Source organism: Rhea pennata, chromosome 9 (assembly GCF_028389875.1).
Source record: "Rhea pennata isolate bPtePen1 chromosome 9, bPtePen1.pri, whole genome shotgun sequence".
Lineage (NCBI taxonomy): Eukaryota > Metazoa > Chordata > Aves > Rheiformes > Rheidae > Rhea > Rhea pennata.
In genome coordinates this window covers 51,404-67,714 of record NC_084671.1, presented here as the reverse complement: position 1 = coordinate 67,714, position 16,311 = coordinate 51,404, and the positions used below count along the sequence as shown (strand labels likewise).

General features: G+C 58.5%; 1 long non-coding RNA gene across 6 annotated transcripts; it reads left to right on the top strand.

The window, feature by feature from the left end:
* The first annotated feature begins 4,127 nt into the window (after positions 1-4,127).
* On the top strand, positions 4,128-14,854 carry LOC134144383 (uncharacterized). Of its 6 annotated transcripts, XR_009959342.1 has the most exons (6): positions 4,128-4,308; positions 6,483-6,609; positions 6,756-6,969; positions 7,592-7,723; positions 12,147-12,319; positions 14,017-14,355. It is a non-coding gene; the product is annotated as an uncharacterized LOC134144383 (long non-coding RNA). The 6 variants fall into 6 exon arrangements; XR_009959341.1 differs by lacking the exons at positions 4,128-4,308; positions 6,483-6,609 and having other exon boundaries at positions 6,687-6,969; XR_009959343.1 differs by lacking the exons at positions 4,128-4,308; positions 6,483-6,609; positions 6,756-6,969; positions 7,592-7,723 and adding exons at positions 9,952-10,024; positions 11,604-11,730.
* Positions 14,855-16,311: the final 1,457 nt, after the last annotated feature.

Genomic DNA, 16,311 nt, shown 5'->3' with positions numbered 1-16,311 from the left:
AGCAATCGTTCTCTATTTGTGTTTCTCTTTGCTAGTTGTATTTAGGTCTGCTACTTCTCTTTCAAATGTGAGGAAAGCTGCTGAGTAATCAATGGCTTTTTCCAGCTTTCTTCAGCTATATTAGTTGGTTTAATACAGCGCGGTATGTCCATCTACAAGTCTGGTTACTAGTTATTGAGGAAGGTCAAAATGGCTTTTTGACCATTCAAGAAAAACTTGAATGCATACTGGATATGGTGTGCTCCTAATATTCTCCTATAGAGTAAAAGAGACATTTTTATTTCTGTTCCACTGATGTTCACCACTGACTTAAATGAGTGAGGTTGTTTTTTATTTTCAGTATTTTGGAACTTGGGTTTGGACTCAGTTGGCTGATTTTCTAAAATTAACATCAAAACATGATGATGAGGTTTCCTGTTCTGAAATTATGTTCCGATATGCATTATATGATTATAAATTTTCATTCTCTCCTCTGCAGAATATAATTAAGGCTAAACTCGGCAATCTTTAACTGAAAAAGAAAAACCTTAACAGACTGAAAACAGTAGTGATGGGAATTGTAGTCATTTAAGAGTTATTACATTTTACTCTTTTCTCTAAGCCTCCACATTGTACTGACTACCATATAAGGAAGCCATGCAGAAATACTGATCTTCACAATCCCTAATGTAGGAATGTCTTATTCTGGACATTATGAAGGCAAGACCTTTTTCAGGGTCATGTAACATTTGTGACAGCTCTTGATACTAGTTTCTTTATTAACTTTATTAACATCACCCTTTTATTGTCTCCTTAGGCATATTTGTTGGTACTTAGAACGTTGGCTGTATTCTGGCGAGCTTTCCCAGCTTTTCTAAAGCTAAGTATTGTTATTCAGAATCACACCATTTATAGGAGTAAACCTCCTGTAAAATGAACTGCTTAGTATCCTAATCAACCAGGCAGGCTCTCAGCATGCAGATGGTCAGTATAGATCATCTGGTGTGACAGAAAAATCCTCAGTTCAGTTTTTGAATAGACTATGAATTATCCTGAGCAAGCAAAAATGCGTGCTCAGGTGGAGACCATTGTTTAGGTTGTTCTCGGCCCTTTCTTTGTTGCCAGACCTCAGATCAAACTAGTAAAATTATATTCCCTCTGCCTCTGCTACCCTTTATGTTGCATCTTTAAAGGTTGGATAGCTGCATAAATCATGTATATGCCTGCTCTTCCCAACTTTTTCTACACTTCTCCGCAGGACTTCTGGTGGTTAGAAAATACCATTCATATAGTTGGGTTAGTTTTGAATATATTCAGGGACAAACACATACATATGACCTTTATAACATCAAAATAATTGTTTAAATATTTCATGCCTCCTGAGCATCTGTTACATCACTATGTTGCAGTTCCTGAATGACCCAGGATTTTAGGACATCTTAATCATGGTTTTAAGGTTACCCTATCTGTAATTATAAAGGATGAAAAAAATCTCTACCTTTTGCCCTAGCAGTGCTAGCTGAACCTGGCTGTCTTATTTGGATTTTTCAGTTACCCTTTTCAGCAAAGATAGTTAACTTGGACTGGCTGCAGCCAACAGTTTCTGTAGGCTGCGGTCTAGCTCCTTGACTTATTTTATTGTGTTGAAGAGAGTATCTAGGCTGAACAATGATGGAGCTCAGCAGAACTAAATGGAGCTGAGATTCAGTTGGTTGCTAGGCTTGCAGGGGAATAAAAAAACAATTTCTCTTCATCTAAATAGTGAATAGGAATTCAGGGAAAGCTGTAAACGACTTGGAAATGGTTGAGAGAATGGAAAGCATGAAACGCCTAGTAAAAGGAGAGAACCTGTGGAAATGGAGAAGAGGATGGAGGGGGTGTAGCATAAGAGAGAACATGTGAAACTGACAGAGAGAAAGCCTGAAAAGAATTTCAGCTCTAAGGAGTTTTCAGATTTAGAAAGGGAAAAGATCTGTTAGAAGGTAACGAAAGTTTCTGTAGGGGCTTTGGGGGATGGAGTGACAATGATGTAGTGAAAGGGACAGAAAATCAAGGACTTGGACTGGGAGACAGAGTGGGATGAAGTTAGAAAAGACTTACATGCTGAGGCTAAGAGACTAAGGAAGCTAAAAAATTGTATGGGAGCGAAGTCTGAAGACAGACTAGAGTGCTTTGTTTGGGAAATCTGGCAGTATCCCTTGAAACCACTTCCTGGAAGACTCGTGGAAAATAAGATGGGCATTAGCCCAGCTTCTATATGGCAGGAGTGCCTAGGAAGCCAATGGATGAAGATACGTAACAGAGGCGCAGTCAGCAGTTTCACTGGGATTGGTATGCAGCTACTAATGCTGCAAGATACTTTGCTCCCCATTTCACTTCAATTAGATCTTTGCTACACCAGCTTTCCTTAACAGAGCTACGCTATGTTCACTTGCCAGTGATGGAATGGAATTAGCTGGAACAATTCTTATGGGTCTTTATGCAGCATGTCCCATTGCTTTATGTTGTAGTTCAATTTAGTAACATGACAGAAAGCTAAATAATTAGAAAATATAATCCTTCTTTTTACTGATGTCCAAAATAGCAAGAAACAAGTATGTATCTTTTTTTATGGCTGTAAATAACATTTTTGAAAGTCTCAGATTTAATTCTGAAAATTTAGCCTAAGTTTTCAGAGGTGATAATTTTTCAAGCCAACCTATGGGATGAGCAACTGACATGCTCAACCATAGCCACTTTGAAACTGCTTCAGAAGGACTGAATCTTTCCTTTTGCATCCTGGTGGAGAGGCCATCTTGTATCAAAACCAGTGCTGCTTGGGGAATAGCAAGACTTTGTGAAAGAAGAGCTTTGGATCCAGCCAGTACTCAACCCATGCAGTACAAAGTATACCTTGGGGAATGGGATGAGGGAGTCCTATCCATCTGTGTGCAGGGGGAGATCCAAACCTGGAGAACACATTATATATATATATATATATATATATATGTATATAAATATATGTACATATATATAAGGATAGATGGAGGAAGCACTGTTAATGAAGATGAATTGTGTTTTTAGTCCTCCTTTCTGTGCTCTTGTGTGAAGCTTTTATAGAAAAAAAGATTTTCATTTCGCCTTGAAGAGCATTTATTTGTCTTGCTTTTCTCTGAGAACTGACTGCTGTAAATTGTTTAGGGTAAGGTTGGAAGGGACCTCTGGAGATCATCTAGTCCAACCTCCCTGCTCAAGCAGGGTCACCTAGAGGGTCACGTTAGACAGGATCGCATCCAGGTAGGTTTCAAATATCTCCAGAGAAGGAGACTCTGCAACCTCTCTGGGCAACCTGTTCCAGTGCCCTGTCATTCTCACAAAGAAATTCCAACTCGTGCTCAGGCGGAACTTCCTGTGGTTCAGTTTGTGCCCGTTGCCTCTAGTCCTTTCGCATGGGACAACTGAAAAGAGTTTGTTCCGTCCCCTTGACACCCTCCCTTCAGATACTGATAGACATTGATCAGATCCCCCCTCAGTCTTCTCCAGGCTAAGAGTCTCTTTTTCGAGGCTAAGTCAGCCGTGCTGAGCCCTGTGACGTGCCTTATGGCCTGTTTGGTGTGCCCTGAGAACCTTTGTTTGTGTCTTGATTTGCCCTGGAGCCCTGTGTTTGCCTTCTGATGCCCTCAGGAGCCTTCAGTTTACATTTTGGGTTGCCCCCAAAACGGCCACAGTGTGCCTCAGGGCCAAGTGTTTGCTCTGCAGCATGCAACAAAGTTCTATTTTCAGCTTTCTCATCTGCCACAGAGTTTTCTGAGTGTGTCCCAGGGCCCTTCTTTTGCCTTTTCATGCACCCAGAATCATTTTGTTTGCTCTATCATTGCTTTTTTCCTTTTTTTTTTTTTTTTTGTTGGGGGGGGAACATGTTTGTTGCACCCGCAGCTCTCAATTTGTTCCCTTGTCCCCTGAATGCTCCCTGTGCACTCCAGGGCTCTACCTTGAGCTTTCAGGAAGCTGCTCTCAGGAGCTGGGGGGGAGGGCTCTGGCACCCTGGCAGCTGCAGGTGTCCCTGCTGGGGCTGAGGGCCATTGCGCCTGCCTGCTTGGCTGGGGCTGTGGGGCCCGGGGCGTGGTGGTGATGGCGAGGGTGGGGTTGCGGGGTTGACACAGGCCAGAAGCGGAGATGCATTTGGGGAGAGGTGGCGCCGGGGCCGGTCGAGGGCGAGCGAGCTGCGGCCGAGCACCGCCTCCTGGAAGCGGCAGGACGGCTGCAGCGCGGAGGAAGACGTTAGTGGGGCTGGCTGTGCGTGTGTGTGCACGCAGTCCGTCCTGCGCGGACGGAAACGACCTGGGCAAGGTGGCACAAGCGGGGTGCGCCGGGGCTGTGGAGGGTGGGGGGGAAAGGGGTTGCGTGGGAGGGAGGAGGAGGGCGTCCTGGGCCAGATGGGAATGGTGTCTAGGAGGCGGTGGAGGGATTCTAGGAGAAGCCCTAGGCAGGTTTGCGGAGAAGGCTGCCGGGGGGGGGGAGGGGGGAGAGAGAGGCAATGTCGGAACTGACCCGGAGCCGGTCGCGGGAGGGGCCCAGACTGTATTAGGGGTCGGGACGGAACGGAATCGCCATAGGGTCAAACTAGTTCGAGCCGGGCGGAGACCCTCCCGCGGCATGCCGGGAGCGGTAGTCTTCCGGCACAGGGCTTCCGGTCGGCCATGTCTGTTTCGCGCAACATGCCGGGAGCGGTGGTCTCTCGGCACTGGGCTTCCGGCCGGCCATGTCTGTTTCGCGCGGCATGCCGGGAGCGGTGGTCTTCCGAGACTGGACGTCCGGGCAGCCATGCCGGTCATCTGCCACCGACCCAGTAAGCGCATGCGCACGGCGTTCCGCCGTGCTCGTTTTTGCCACCGCGTGTTGAACAGGCGGTGCTGCACCAGACCGCGGCTCGTGCACGCGCACAGCGCTCCGTCGCGGTCACTGCTGCCGTCGCGTGTCCACAAGCGAGTACTGCCGCCGCGGGCGGAGTATACGGCCGGCAGCCGTCGCACACGCGCGCACCGCCGCTCCTTTCCTCTCCTCTCCGGTGTTTCGCTCACGGGCCCGGCTCCTCGCCCCTTCCCGGCGCTCACGGGGCAGTAGCGCAGGGAGCTCTTCCTTATCGCTGCCTCCCGGTGTCGCAGGGATGGGCAGTGCCGCCCCGGAGCTGCTCTGCGGGACTCTCGCTCCGGGGCGGCCCTAGAGGCTGCTCGCTGACCGCCGCCCACTCTCGGGCACGCGCAGAGCAGCCGCGGGGAGAGCCCCGCGGGGCTGCGACAGACTGCGGATCTCCCCTCCCCCCGCCCCTCCCGCTGCGGCTGCGCCTCGTTCGCGGGCGGCGCATGCGCGGCGCCGGGGAGCAGCATGGCGGCGAGCAGGGAGGGAGCTTTCGCGCGGCGGCGGCGGGCTGAGGCTGCCTGAGGTGGAGGAGCGGGGGGTGCCCGTGAGGCGAGCGCGCCCCTTCGGGTGGCCGCGGGTGTCGGGCTGCCGCCTGCTCGCTGAGGCCGTGGCTGCGCGGAGGCGGCGGTGCGGGGCTCGGGGCGGCGGGGGCTGGGGCCCGGCTCGGCCCCGCCGGGAGCGCCGGGCGGGGTCTGCGCGGCGCCGCGTGTGCCGCAGCGCGGGTCCGACCCCCCCTCGCCACGTGTCGCCTTTAGGGCCCCGGCTCCTGCCCAGCTGCTTGGGACGCAGCCCGGAGGAGCGGGGCCGCAGGCGGGCCCCGGAGCGCTGCTGAGTCCCGGGAGGCTTGAACCCTCTGCGCCAAAGCGGCCGAGGGAGAACTCGGGTCGGGCGCGATGAGCGCAGCCCCAAGTCATTCGCTTGAGAAGCGTGGCCGGGCAAGCGGGCGGATGGGTAGAAGAAAGAGGCTCCCAGACGCCCTGAGGGCCCCCCCCCCCCCAGCCAGGCACAGCCTGAGAAACGTTGACGGGTGACGGCACAGCTGCCAAACCGATTTTTTCTCTCTCTTCGCCTGAGCCGCCTCTCGGAACTCTCTGTAGGCGCAAGATGCGGCTGGTCTGGGATAACTGCGCTGTGCGCAGTGCTTCAGGGGAGCGTTAACATGAAACTGCAGGCTAAGGAGTCGCCTAGTAAAATAAAAGGCTCGGGAAAAGCCTAAGAGAGCACTGATGGGCCCTGGGAAGCCCCAGGGATGCTACAGAAAAGAGCCTGGCTTTTTTCAGGCACCTCCTCAGAGCAGAGAAATGGCTTACCCCGGCCTGCGGGAGAATGGGTGCTATTAATAACAGCCTTTCCTTACCACGGGCATTGCGAAAGCAGAAGGGACTAGAGAGGACGCGTAGCAGGTTATGGACTCTCTGCGAAGTTTAAGCGAACAACAGTCCCCTCTTAAAGTAGAGCCGGTTTTGTCCTAAGTAATAGATGAACGTGGCTGTGAGTAACGTGAAGAGAAGTGGTTGCATCTGTCACCCTTGGGGCCTCGGGGAAGTAGCGTCTAAAACCTGGTACCCTCGTGGCCTCGTCAGCCTTCTCGGTCTGTCTGGCAGGGTAGTTCCCAGAAGGGGGCATCTCCAAGAGAAGCGGCTAGACCCAGCGACCCAGCCGTTCGCTTTGGTCGCCACCTGTGAGGCGAGCATCCGAGCGCAACGGGAGTCCGGGAGCTGTATCGAGAAGGTAATAGGTCTGAAAGAGAGACCGGCACATCAAGTGCTGTCGCTCTTCCGTGCAGTTAAGGGCCGAGAGAATTCTCTTTTCTCACAAGCAGACACCACGGTTATCTGCTTGGCTCATATTCTGCATTCTTGTTCTGTTTCTCACAGCACACCTGCTTCTAGTCTCAGTTGAAGGACGGGTCGCCTAGCTCAGCGTCTAACAAACCCCACAACCGGCGGCCCGGTCGCTATGGCGCTGCTGTTGCTAGCAGAGCCACCAGGTCTGTGTGAAGCCTTAGGTGCCTGCTTGGAGCAGTATTTTGGTCTGCTCACCTGGAAGAAGCAGCGAGGCCTAAAATAAGACTTTGTTGCGGCTACATGGGTAAGCTGCGACCCCACGTGTCTTTGCCTTGCTTTGCTGCCTCATGTCGTAAGAGCGACTTGGGAATAAAAACTGCTTATGGGGGTGCTTAAGGGAGGATCTGCGTTCTGCCCGGCTTAGGGAGCTATAGCGAAAGCTTGGGGAGGGGAGGGGAGGGGAGGGGGGAGCACTGAACTGAGAATCTCCCAGTGACCTCGGTGGCTTGATTTGTTTGCAGGACAGTGGTCTGAGGGTGGGGGCGGTCTGGGAGAGTTTCAAACAGGACAGGAAAGAGCAAGGAGGGTTTGAGAGCGTGGACGAACCAGGTGCCCAGGGTACTGAAGTTGTTGAGGGCTGAGAGCATTTGGGGTTAAGCATCTGAAAGGGGTTAGCGCACGAGGAATAGTCAAATGCCGTGACGGAACACAAGGCTCCTCTCCAGCCTGGGCCTGTGCGTGCGCCCCGGCTCTCGCGGACGCCCCGGAGCTGTAGGCAAACAGGCGAGCAGCCTGGCAGGCGAGCGGGCTCGGAGCGTGGCGAGGGCTGTCCGCGCTGTGCGGGTCCGTCCGCTTCCGGCTCTAGCCTGGCGCAGGGCAGAATCGCGCAGACAGGCGAGCTCAGGCGTTGTCCTCTCCGTTCTCAGAGCTGAGTGCCCTCCCTGAAGGCAAAAGCGGAAGGGGTAGGTTGTCGGCTACTCGGACACCTGCCGCATCAAGGGCGGCAGCGGGAGCTGACCCCTCCCCGACGGACGGACGAACTCTTCGGGTGTCACAAGGTAAGGGCAGGCTCGCTCCCAGGTGGTGTTTCTGCACGGTAAAACAGTAAACAGTTGCTTTATTCTTTTTGCTCGTGCCTGTGGTTCTGGCTATGCCTTTGCCATGAGGACGATGCCCAGGGGGAGAGGGTTGCGCCTGGGGCCGGCTGCCGGCGGCCGAGCCCCTTGCACTTCGGGTTGCCTGCGGTTCCCGGGGAACTCAGTGCTGTTGACGGGGCTGTGGGGAATCGCCCTTGCGTGGCCTGGACCCTTGGGACTCTGGGCGGGGGGCAATTCCCATCGTGGTGGGGGCAGCCAGGGCCCCTCCAGGGCCGCTGCGTGAGGGCACCGGGCTGCTCCCTGGTGGGGCTGGGGCCAGGGGCTGTGTGCCTGTAGCTGGGAGCGCCCGTGGGAAGGGGGAGAGCCTGCGGGCACCGTGCTGTCAGCCGTGCTGAGCCCTGTGAGGTGCATGTTGGCCCCTTTGGTGTGCTCTGAGGCCCTTTTCTTGTGTGTTTTGGTTTACCCCAGAGCCCCGCGTTTGCCCTCTGGTGCCCTCAGGAGCCTTCAGTTCACGGTTTGGGCTGTCCCCAAGGCCCCCGTGTGCTCGGGGCCCTGCGTTCGCTTTGCGGCCCGCGCCAGAGTTCTCCGTTTAGCTTTGTCGTCCGCCGCAGAGTTTGGCGGGTGCGCCCCAGGGCCCTCCTCCTGCCTTTCGGTGCCCCCAGAATCGTTCCGTTTGCTCTGTCGTCGCCTTTTCTCTACCTTTGTGGCCCCCGCAGGTCCCGCTCGGTTCCCTTGTGCCCCGAGCGCTCCCTTTTGCTCCCCGTGCGCTCCAGGGCTCTGCCTTGAGCTTTCAGGGAGCCGCTCCCGGGAGCGGGGGTGCCTCTGGTGCCCTGGGAGCCCCCGCCGTCCCCGCCGGGGCTGAGGGCCGTTGCTGCTGCCCCCTTGCCGACAGGCTGCGGCTGCGGGAGCCGGGGCTGGGAGGCGGCCCGGGTGGGGCCGGGGGCGCTGCTGGCGATGGCGGGGGTGGGCCCGGGCCAGGAGCGGAGCAGCGTTTGGGGCGAGCTGGCGCCGGGGCCGGTCCGGGAGCTGGGAACTGGGGTGCGGAGCGGAGCAGCACCCGCTGGAAGCGGCAGGGCGGCTGCAGCGCGGAGGAGGTGAGGGGTGTCGGGGGGCCGGTCCGCGCCGTGGGTCCGGCGCGTGCCCCCGCGGATGGGAACGTGCGGGGCGGGGGGGGGGGGGCACAAGCGGTGCGCGCTGGCGGGGGGGGGGAAGAGCGGCGCACCGGGGCTGCGGGAGGGCGGGGGTGCGCCGGGGCTGCGGAGGGCGGGGAGAAAGGGGGTGCGCGCGGGGGGTGGGGGTGGGGGGCGCAAGAGGGGGGCGTCTTGGGCCAGCTGGGGATCGCGTGTGGGAGCGAGAGGAGGGACCTGAGGGGAAGCCCTAGGCAGGATTGCGGGGAAGGGGCGGAGGCGGTGTCGGAACTGCCGCGGGTCCGGTCACGGGGGCGCCGGAAGGTATTGGGGGACGGGCCGGCCATAGGGCCAAAGTTATTGGAGCGTTGCGCGGCAGCCGCGAGGCACGCCGGGAGCGGTAGTCTTCCGACACTGGGCTTCCGGTGCGCCATCTTCGTGCCGCGCGGCACGCCGGCAGCGGTAGTCTTCCGACACTGGGCTTCCGGTGCGCCATCTTCGTGCCACACGGCGTGCCGGCAGCGGTAGTTCTTTCGCCGCTGCGCTGCCGCGCGGCCATATTACTCAGGCGCTCGTTACTGCGGGGCAGCGCATGCGCACTGCGTTCCGCAGTACTCACTGCTGCCCTCGCCTGTCGATAAGGCGGTATTGCAACAGATATGACAGGCGCCCGCGCACTGCGTTCCGCCGCGCTCACCGCTGCCCTCGAGGGTCGAAAAAAAGCAGGCGCGCACCTGAGGCGGGAAAGCGCCTACGCCCTGCCCGCTGCAGTGCTCGTTACCGTCCCCGCGTTTCGAGAATGCGGGACTGCACCCGAAGCGGGGCCGCGCACGCGCACTGCCTCCCGCCCCGCTCTCTGCTGCCCTCGCCTGTCCGCATTGCGGTACTGCACCCGAAGCGGGGCCGCGCACGCGCACTGCCTCCCGCCCCGCTCTCTGCTGCCCTCGCCTGTCCGCATTGCGGAACTGCACCCGAGACGGGGCCGCGCACGCGCACTGCCTCCCGCCCCGCTCACGGCTGCCCTCGCGTGTCCAAAAGCCAGTACTGCCGCCACCCCCGGGCTCCCCTGCGTGCGGAGAATACCGCCGGCAGCACACGCGCGCACTGCCGCGCCTCTCCGCTCTTTCGGCCGCAGGTAAGCGCATGGGCCCGGCTCCTCGCCCCTTCCCGGTGCTCATGGACCGGTAGCGCAGAGCGCTTCTCCTTATCGCTGCTCCCTGGGGTCGCGGGGACGGCCAGTGCCGCCCCGGAGCTGCTCCGCGCTACTCTCGCACCGGGGCGGCCCCGGAGCCTGCTCGCTGATGCCCGTCGGTTTCTCGGGCACGGGCAGAGCAGCCTCGGGGCGCTCGCCGCTCGGGGCGAGCGCCGCGGGGCCGCGGCGCCCTGCGGCTCGCACGCGGGAGCCGCGAGAGCGCCGCCCCGGCTCTCGCCTCCTCCCCGCTCCCCCCGCCCCTCCCGCCGCGGCCGCGGCGGCGGCCGCAGCCGACGCATGCGCGGTGCTCGACCGCCGGGCCGCTGCTGCGGCTGCGCCCGGTTGGCGGGCGGCGCATGCGCGGCGCCGGGGAGCAGCATGGCGGCGAGCAGGGAGGGAGCTTTCGCGCGGCGGCGGCGGGCTGAGGCTCCCTGAGGCGGAGGAGCGGGGGGCGCCCGTGAGGCGAGCGCGCCCCTTCGGGTGGCCGCGGGTGTCGGGCTGCCGCCTGCTCGCTGAGGCCGTGGCTGCGCGGAGGCGGCGGTGCGGGGCTCGGGGCGGCGGGGGCTGGGGCCCAGCTCGGCCCCGCCGGGAGCGCCGGGCGGGATCTGCGCGGCGCCGCGTGTGCCGCAGCGCGGGTCCGACCCCCCCTCGCCACGTGTCGCCTTTAGGGCCCCGGCTCCTGCCCAGCTGCTCGGGACGCAGCCCGGAGGAGCGGGGCCGCAGGCGGGCCCCGGAGCGCTGCTGAGTCCCGGGAGGCTTGAACCCTCTGCGCCAAAGCGGCCGAGGGAGAACTCGGGTCGGGCGCGATGAGCGCAGCCCCAAGTCATTCGCTTGAGAAGCGTGGCCGGGCAAGCGGGCGGATGGGTAGAAGAAGGAGGCTCCCAGACGCCCTGAGGCCCCCCCCCCCCCTCCCCCAGCCAGGCACAGCCTGAGAAACGTTGACGGGTGACGGCACAGCTGCCAAACCGATTTTTTCTCTCTCTTCGCCTGAGCCGCCTCTCGGAACTCTCTGTAGGCGCAAGATGCGGCTGGTCTGGGATAACTGCGCTGTGCGCAATGCTTCAGGGGAGCGTTAACATGAAACTGCAGGCTAAGGAGTCGCCTAGTAAAATAAAAGGCTCGGGAAAAGCCTAAGAGAGCACTGATGGGCCCTGGGAAGCCCCAGGGATGCTACAGAAAAGAGCCTGGCTTTTTTCAGGCACCTCCTCAGAGCAGAGAAATGGCTTACCCCGGCCTGCGGGAGAATGGGTGCTATTAATAACAGCCTTTCCTTACCACGGGCATTGCGAAAGCAGAAGGGACTAGAGAGGACGCGTAGCAGGTTATGGACTCTCTGCAAAGTTTAAGCGAACAACAGTCCCCTCTTAAAGTAGAACCGGTTTTGTCCTAAGTAATAGATGAACGTGGCTGTGAGTAACGTGAAGAGAAGCGGTTGCGTCTGTCACCCTTGGGGCCTCGGGGAAGTAGCGTCTAAAACCTGGTACCCTCGTGGCCTCGTTAGCCTTCTCGGTCTGTCTGGCAGGGTAGTCCCCGGAAGGGGGCATCTCCAAGAGAAGCGGCTAGACCCAGCGACCCAGCCGTTCGCTTTGGTCGCCGCCTGTGAGGCGAGCATCCGAGCGCAACGGGAGTCCGGGAGCTGTATCGAGAAGGTAATAGGTCTGAAAGAGAGACCGGCACATCAAGTGCTATCGCTCTTCCGTGTAGTTAAGGGCCGAGAGAATTCTCGGTTAAGCGCGTGCATGCAAGGCTTTGAGAAAGGATGCGGAGCAGTAACAATAATACCGAAGCAGAATAAAAACAAGGTTTCACGGAAGGCGGCGTAGGTAAGTGTCAGGTGATGCGCCTGCCTGTCTAATAACCTAGCCCTGTTGGCTGTATGCAGTGTTTCCAAACAGTTTACCCTGTACTGCGTGATACAAGGTGCTGTATTAAGCCCTTTCCTTTCGGGGGGGGGGGGGGGAGGGGAGGGAGAAAAAAAGCCAGGAACACAGTAAAGAGAGAAAGAACGCGCGTAAATCTAAGCCTTTCGTTGCCAGCAAAATGCCAGTTTCTCTCTTTGTTACAGAGCTGGAACCAACGACAGCAAATGCTGACGGAGAGGGAAGCCGGACGAGCGGCATGTAGGGGATTAATACCTAAGGGACGGGGTTGAAACGAGGAGGCAGAAACGCAGCGGACCCTCGGTATCCCCAGCAGCTGCCACGGTAGCGGCAGGTGTTCCGCCACGGGCAAGTCAAGGTAACTCTCGACAGCGACTGTTAGTTATTTCGGCCTCCCGGAGGCAGCGCCGAGGCCCAAGCAAGCCGTTCCTACCCCGTGGGTATCGCTAGCGGCATCTGCCTTAGTTTTGCTTTGGTCGTTTCTATTTTGTTTTGTTATCGCACGCGCGTAGATAGAAGGGGAAAGGCGTGATGCTTTTGAGGTTAATTGCCGCGGCCGAAGTAGAAGAGACCAGGAAAACGTAAGCAAGCTGAAGTAATAAAATCAACCGGGACCGGCTGAGAGCTGTCCCCGTCTGCCCCAAAGGAAAACCCGTTCCTCCCGACTAGGCAGGATCGCCGTTAAGAGCGACCGGAATAATAGGTCACCAACGTGTAACGGGAGGCCTGTGCAGCTCACAAACAAGTCTGCTCCGTACGTGTATTTCTGGGTGCGTGACTTTGTATGTCTACAAAACGTCCTGTTTTAAAAGCTGCAGGGCAGCAAATCGTTATCTTCGGGGAACGATGGTCAAGCGGCCAGAGTTACGGGAGAGGGAGAGAGAGAAAGAGAGAAAAGGAAAGAGGGGGAGAGAGAAACACAGAGAGAGAGGGGGAGAGAGAGAGAGAAAGCGTGCGCCCTGTAAAACGAAGAGGTCGTTTTCGGAGGGCTCAGTTAGCGCAACCCGCAGTTAGTTACCTGGCAATGGTATCTGGGGGAGGAGGAAGACGGTAGGTGGAGGAGACGTTAAAGCCTCGTGGAATGAATTAGCACCTCCTGCCCGCAAATTCCTAGGACAAGGCGAGCCTTTTCCAGTAATGCTTTCCGCATCTGGTGACTCTGGGGGAGCAGCACCGTCAGAAAAGAGCGGTAAGGGAAAGCGGGTGCGAACGGCACCGTCCTCGCGTCCCCTTTGGGGCCGGACCGCAAATTCTCTGGCTGTGAGAAAGACCGTTTAGCAGCGCCCTGGGCTGTAACTGTCTCTGAGACTTCTCCCTTTGATAGCACAGAGGCGGTCCAGCGCGCTCAGGTCCCTCTGAAGTGGTAACGCCGGGCCTAGGACTAGACAGCAGGGGAATTTCTATCCGAGCGGCACGATGAGCACTAACCTTAACGAGCAGGGGGTTACTGTGCAGGTGTTAAAGGAAGGGGATGTTGCGCGTGTCTGCATTGAGCGAGGGGCAGAGCACGGTTGCGCCAAAAAATGCAGGCAGAGGAGGTTTCTGACAGATTAATCTCTAGCGGCTACTTAGTCTAACTTCCCTTTCGCAGCAAACCCGAGTGTCGTCGTAGCTCCCAGAGCAGGGCTGGGGGAAGCGGTACCTGCGGGTTGCGCGTTCTCGTTTACCTTGCGTGCGTGCGTGCGCGCGTTTGCTTTAGAGCTGCTTTTGTGCTTAGAAGCACCTTTGGATTCTTACGATTTTCTGCAGAGCTTTGCTTTGCTCCGTACTTTTGTAGGGTGATGGATTTTACGGTGCCTGCATCGACAGGTGCTGGCTGGCTAAGTTGTAATGTCCCGAGGGAGACCCTTAGGCAAGGCCGAGGCGCTCGGGGAGGGAGCCTGCCGGAAGAACGTCGCCCGGGAGGGGTCGGCGGCCTCGAGCTGTAGGCGCTGACGCGCGTGGCTCGTTCTGTCGGACGCAGAGCGGTTGCGGAAACTTTAGCTCGGCTTTACACCGTACGGCGGTAGTATTTTTGTGTTTCTAAATTGCGTTAATCCTCGGCATTCTGAACAGCAGGGAACGACGACGGGCTGTCGTGAAGAACTACAGGCTGCCGCCCTCCGACCTCGGCAGGTGATGCGACGAGAGCAGCCGGGAGAATCCGAATGCCGGTTTTGGCAGGTTCTCTGCCTGGTGCTGACGAGGAGCCTTTGACAGCAGGAAGGTTGGCAGCGTCCGTACCTGAACCGTGGAGTAGTAAGCTGCAGTTCACGGACCAGTAAAGGAGGCGGGGCGGGGGGGGGGTGGGGATAGTGACCGGTTGAAGGGATCGATTGCACGGACTCCTGATAGGTTCTGATCAGAAGACGTCTATCCATATCAGAAGGCAAAATATATCTATCGATACAGTAAGCACGAGTTGTGCACGCGACGTACACAGCGCAGTGATTGGGTATACAGCGACAAGCACGCGCTCCAGCTACTAAAGCGATTGGTTATGTCCCTTGATACGATTTTCTCACAAGCAGACACCACGGTTATCTGCTTGGCTCATATTCTGCATTCTTGTTCTGTTTCTCACAGCACACCTGCTTCTAGTCTCAGTTGAAGGACGGGTCGCCTAGCTCAGCGTCTAACAAACCCCACAACCGGCGGCCCGGTCGCTATGGCGCTGCTGTTGCTAGCAGAGCCACCAGGTCTGTGTGAAGCCTTAGGTGCCTGCTTGGAGCAGTATTTTGGTCTGCTCACCTGGAAGAAGCAGCGAGGCCTAAAATAAGACTTTGTTGCGGCTACATGGGTAAGCTGCGACCCCACGTGTCTTTGCCTTGCTTTGCTGCCTCATGTCGTAAGAGCGACTTGGGAATAAAAACCGCTTACGGGGGTGCTTAAGGGAGGATCTGCGTTCTGCCTGGCTTAGGGAGCTATAGCGAAAGCTTGGGGAGGGAGGGGAGGGGAGGGGAGGGGAGGGAGGAGCACTGAACTGAGAATCTCCCAGTGACCTCGGTGGCTTGATTTGTTTGCAGGACAGTGGTCTGAGGGTGGGGGCGGTCTGGGAGAGTTTCAAACAGGACAGGAAAGAGCAAGGAGGGTTTGAGAGCGTGGACGAACCAGGTGCCCAGGGTACTGAAGTTGTTAAGGGCTGAGAGCGTTTGGGGTTAAGCATCTGAAAGGGGCTAGCGCACGAGGAATAGTCAAATGCCGTGACGGAACACAAGGCTCCTCTCCAGCCTGGGCCTGTACGTGCGCCCCGGCTCTTGCGGACGCCCCGGAGCTGTAGGCAAACAGGCGAGCAGCCCGGCAGGCGAGCGGGCTCGGAGCGTGGCGAGGGCTGTCCGTGCTGTGCGGATCCGTCCGCTTCCGTTCCCCGTCTCCTCGTCCAGCCCGCCCTCCTTTGGGTTTGTAACCTTCCCCTGCACCCAGCGTTCGGCTCTGCGCGCAGACCTCGGGGCTGGGCTTCGTGCGGCCCAGGCCCGTGCCACCGAGACCAACGATGGGACGGGCGAGCCGAGCGCTGGGCAACGAGCGTCCTGCAGGGCTCTAGCCTGGCGCAGGGCAGAAGCGCGCAGACAGGCGAGCTCAGGCGTCGTCCTCTCCGTTCTCAGAGCTGAGTGCTCTCCCTGAAGGCGAAAGCGGAAGGGGTAGGTCGTCGGCTACTCGGACACCTGCCGCGTCAAGGGCGGCAGCGGGAGCTGACCCTTCCCCGACGGACGGACGCCGGTGATGACTCTTTGGGTGTCACAAGGTAAGGGAAAGCGTGCCGGCGTCCAGCTCGGTGGCAGGCTCGCTCCCGGGTGGTGTTTCTGCACGGCAAAACAATAAACGGTTGCTTTAATTCTTTGCGCTCGTGCCTGTGGTTCTGGCTGTGCCTTTGCCATGAGGACGATGCCCGGGGGGCGAGGGTTACGCGTTGCGCCTGGGGCCGGCAGCCGGCGGCCGAGCCCCTTGCGCTTCGGAGCGCCTGCGGTTCCCGGGGAACTCGGTGCCGTTGACGGGGCCGTGGGGAATCGCCCTTGCGTGGCCTGGACCCTCGGGACTCTGGGCGGGGGGCGATCCCCATCGTGGTGGGGGCAGCCAGGGCCCCTCCAGGGCCACTGCGTGAGGGCGCCGGGCTGCTTCCTGCGTGCCTGGAGCTGGGAGCGCCTGTGGGGAGGGGGAGAGCCTGCGGGCGCCGTGCCGTCAGCCGCGCTGAGCCCTGTGAGGTGCCTGATGGTGTGCCCCCGAGGCCCTTTGTTTGTGTTTTGGTTTGCCCCAGAGCCCCGCGTTTGCCCTCTGGTACCCTCAGGAGCCTTCAGTTCACGGTTTGGGCTGCCCCCAAGGCCCCCGTGTGCCTCGGGGCCCTGCGTTCGCTTTGCGGCCCGCGCCAGAGTT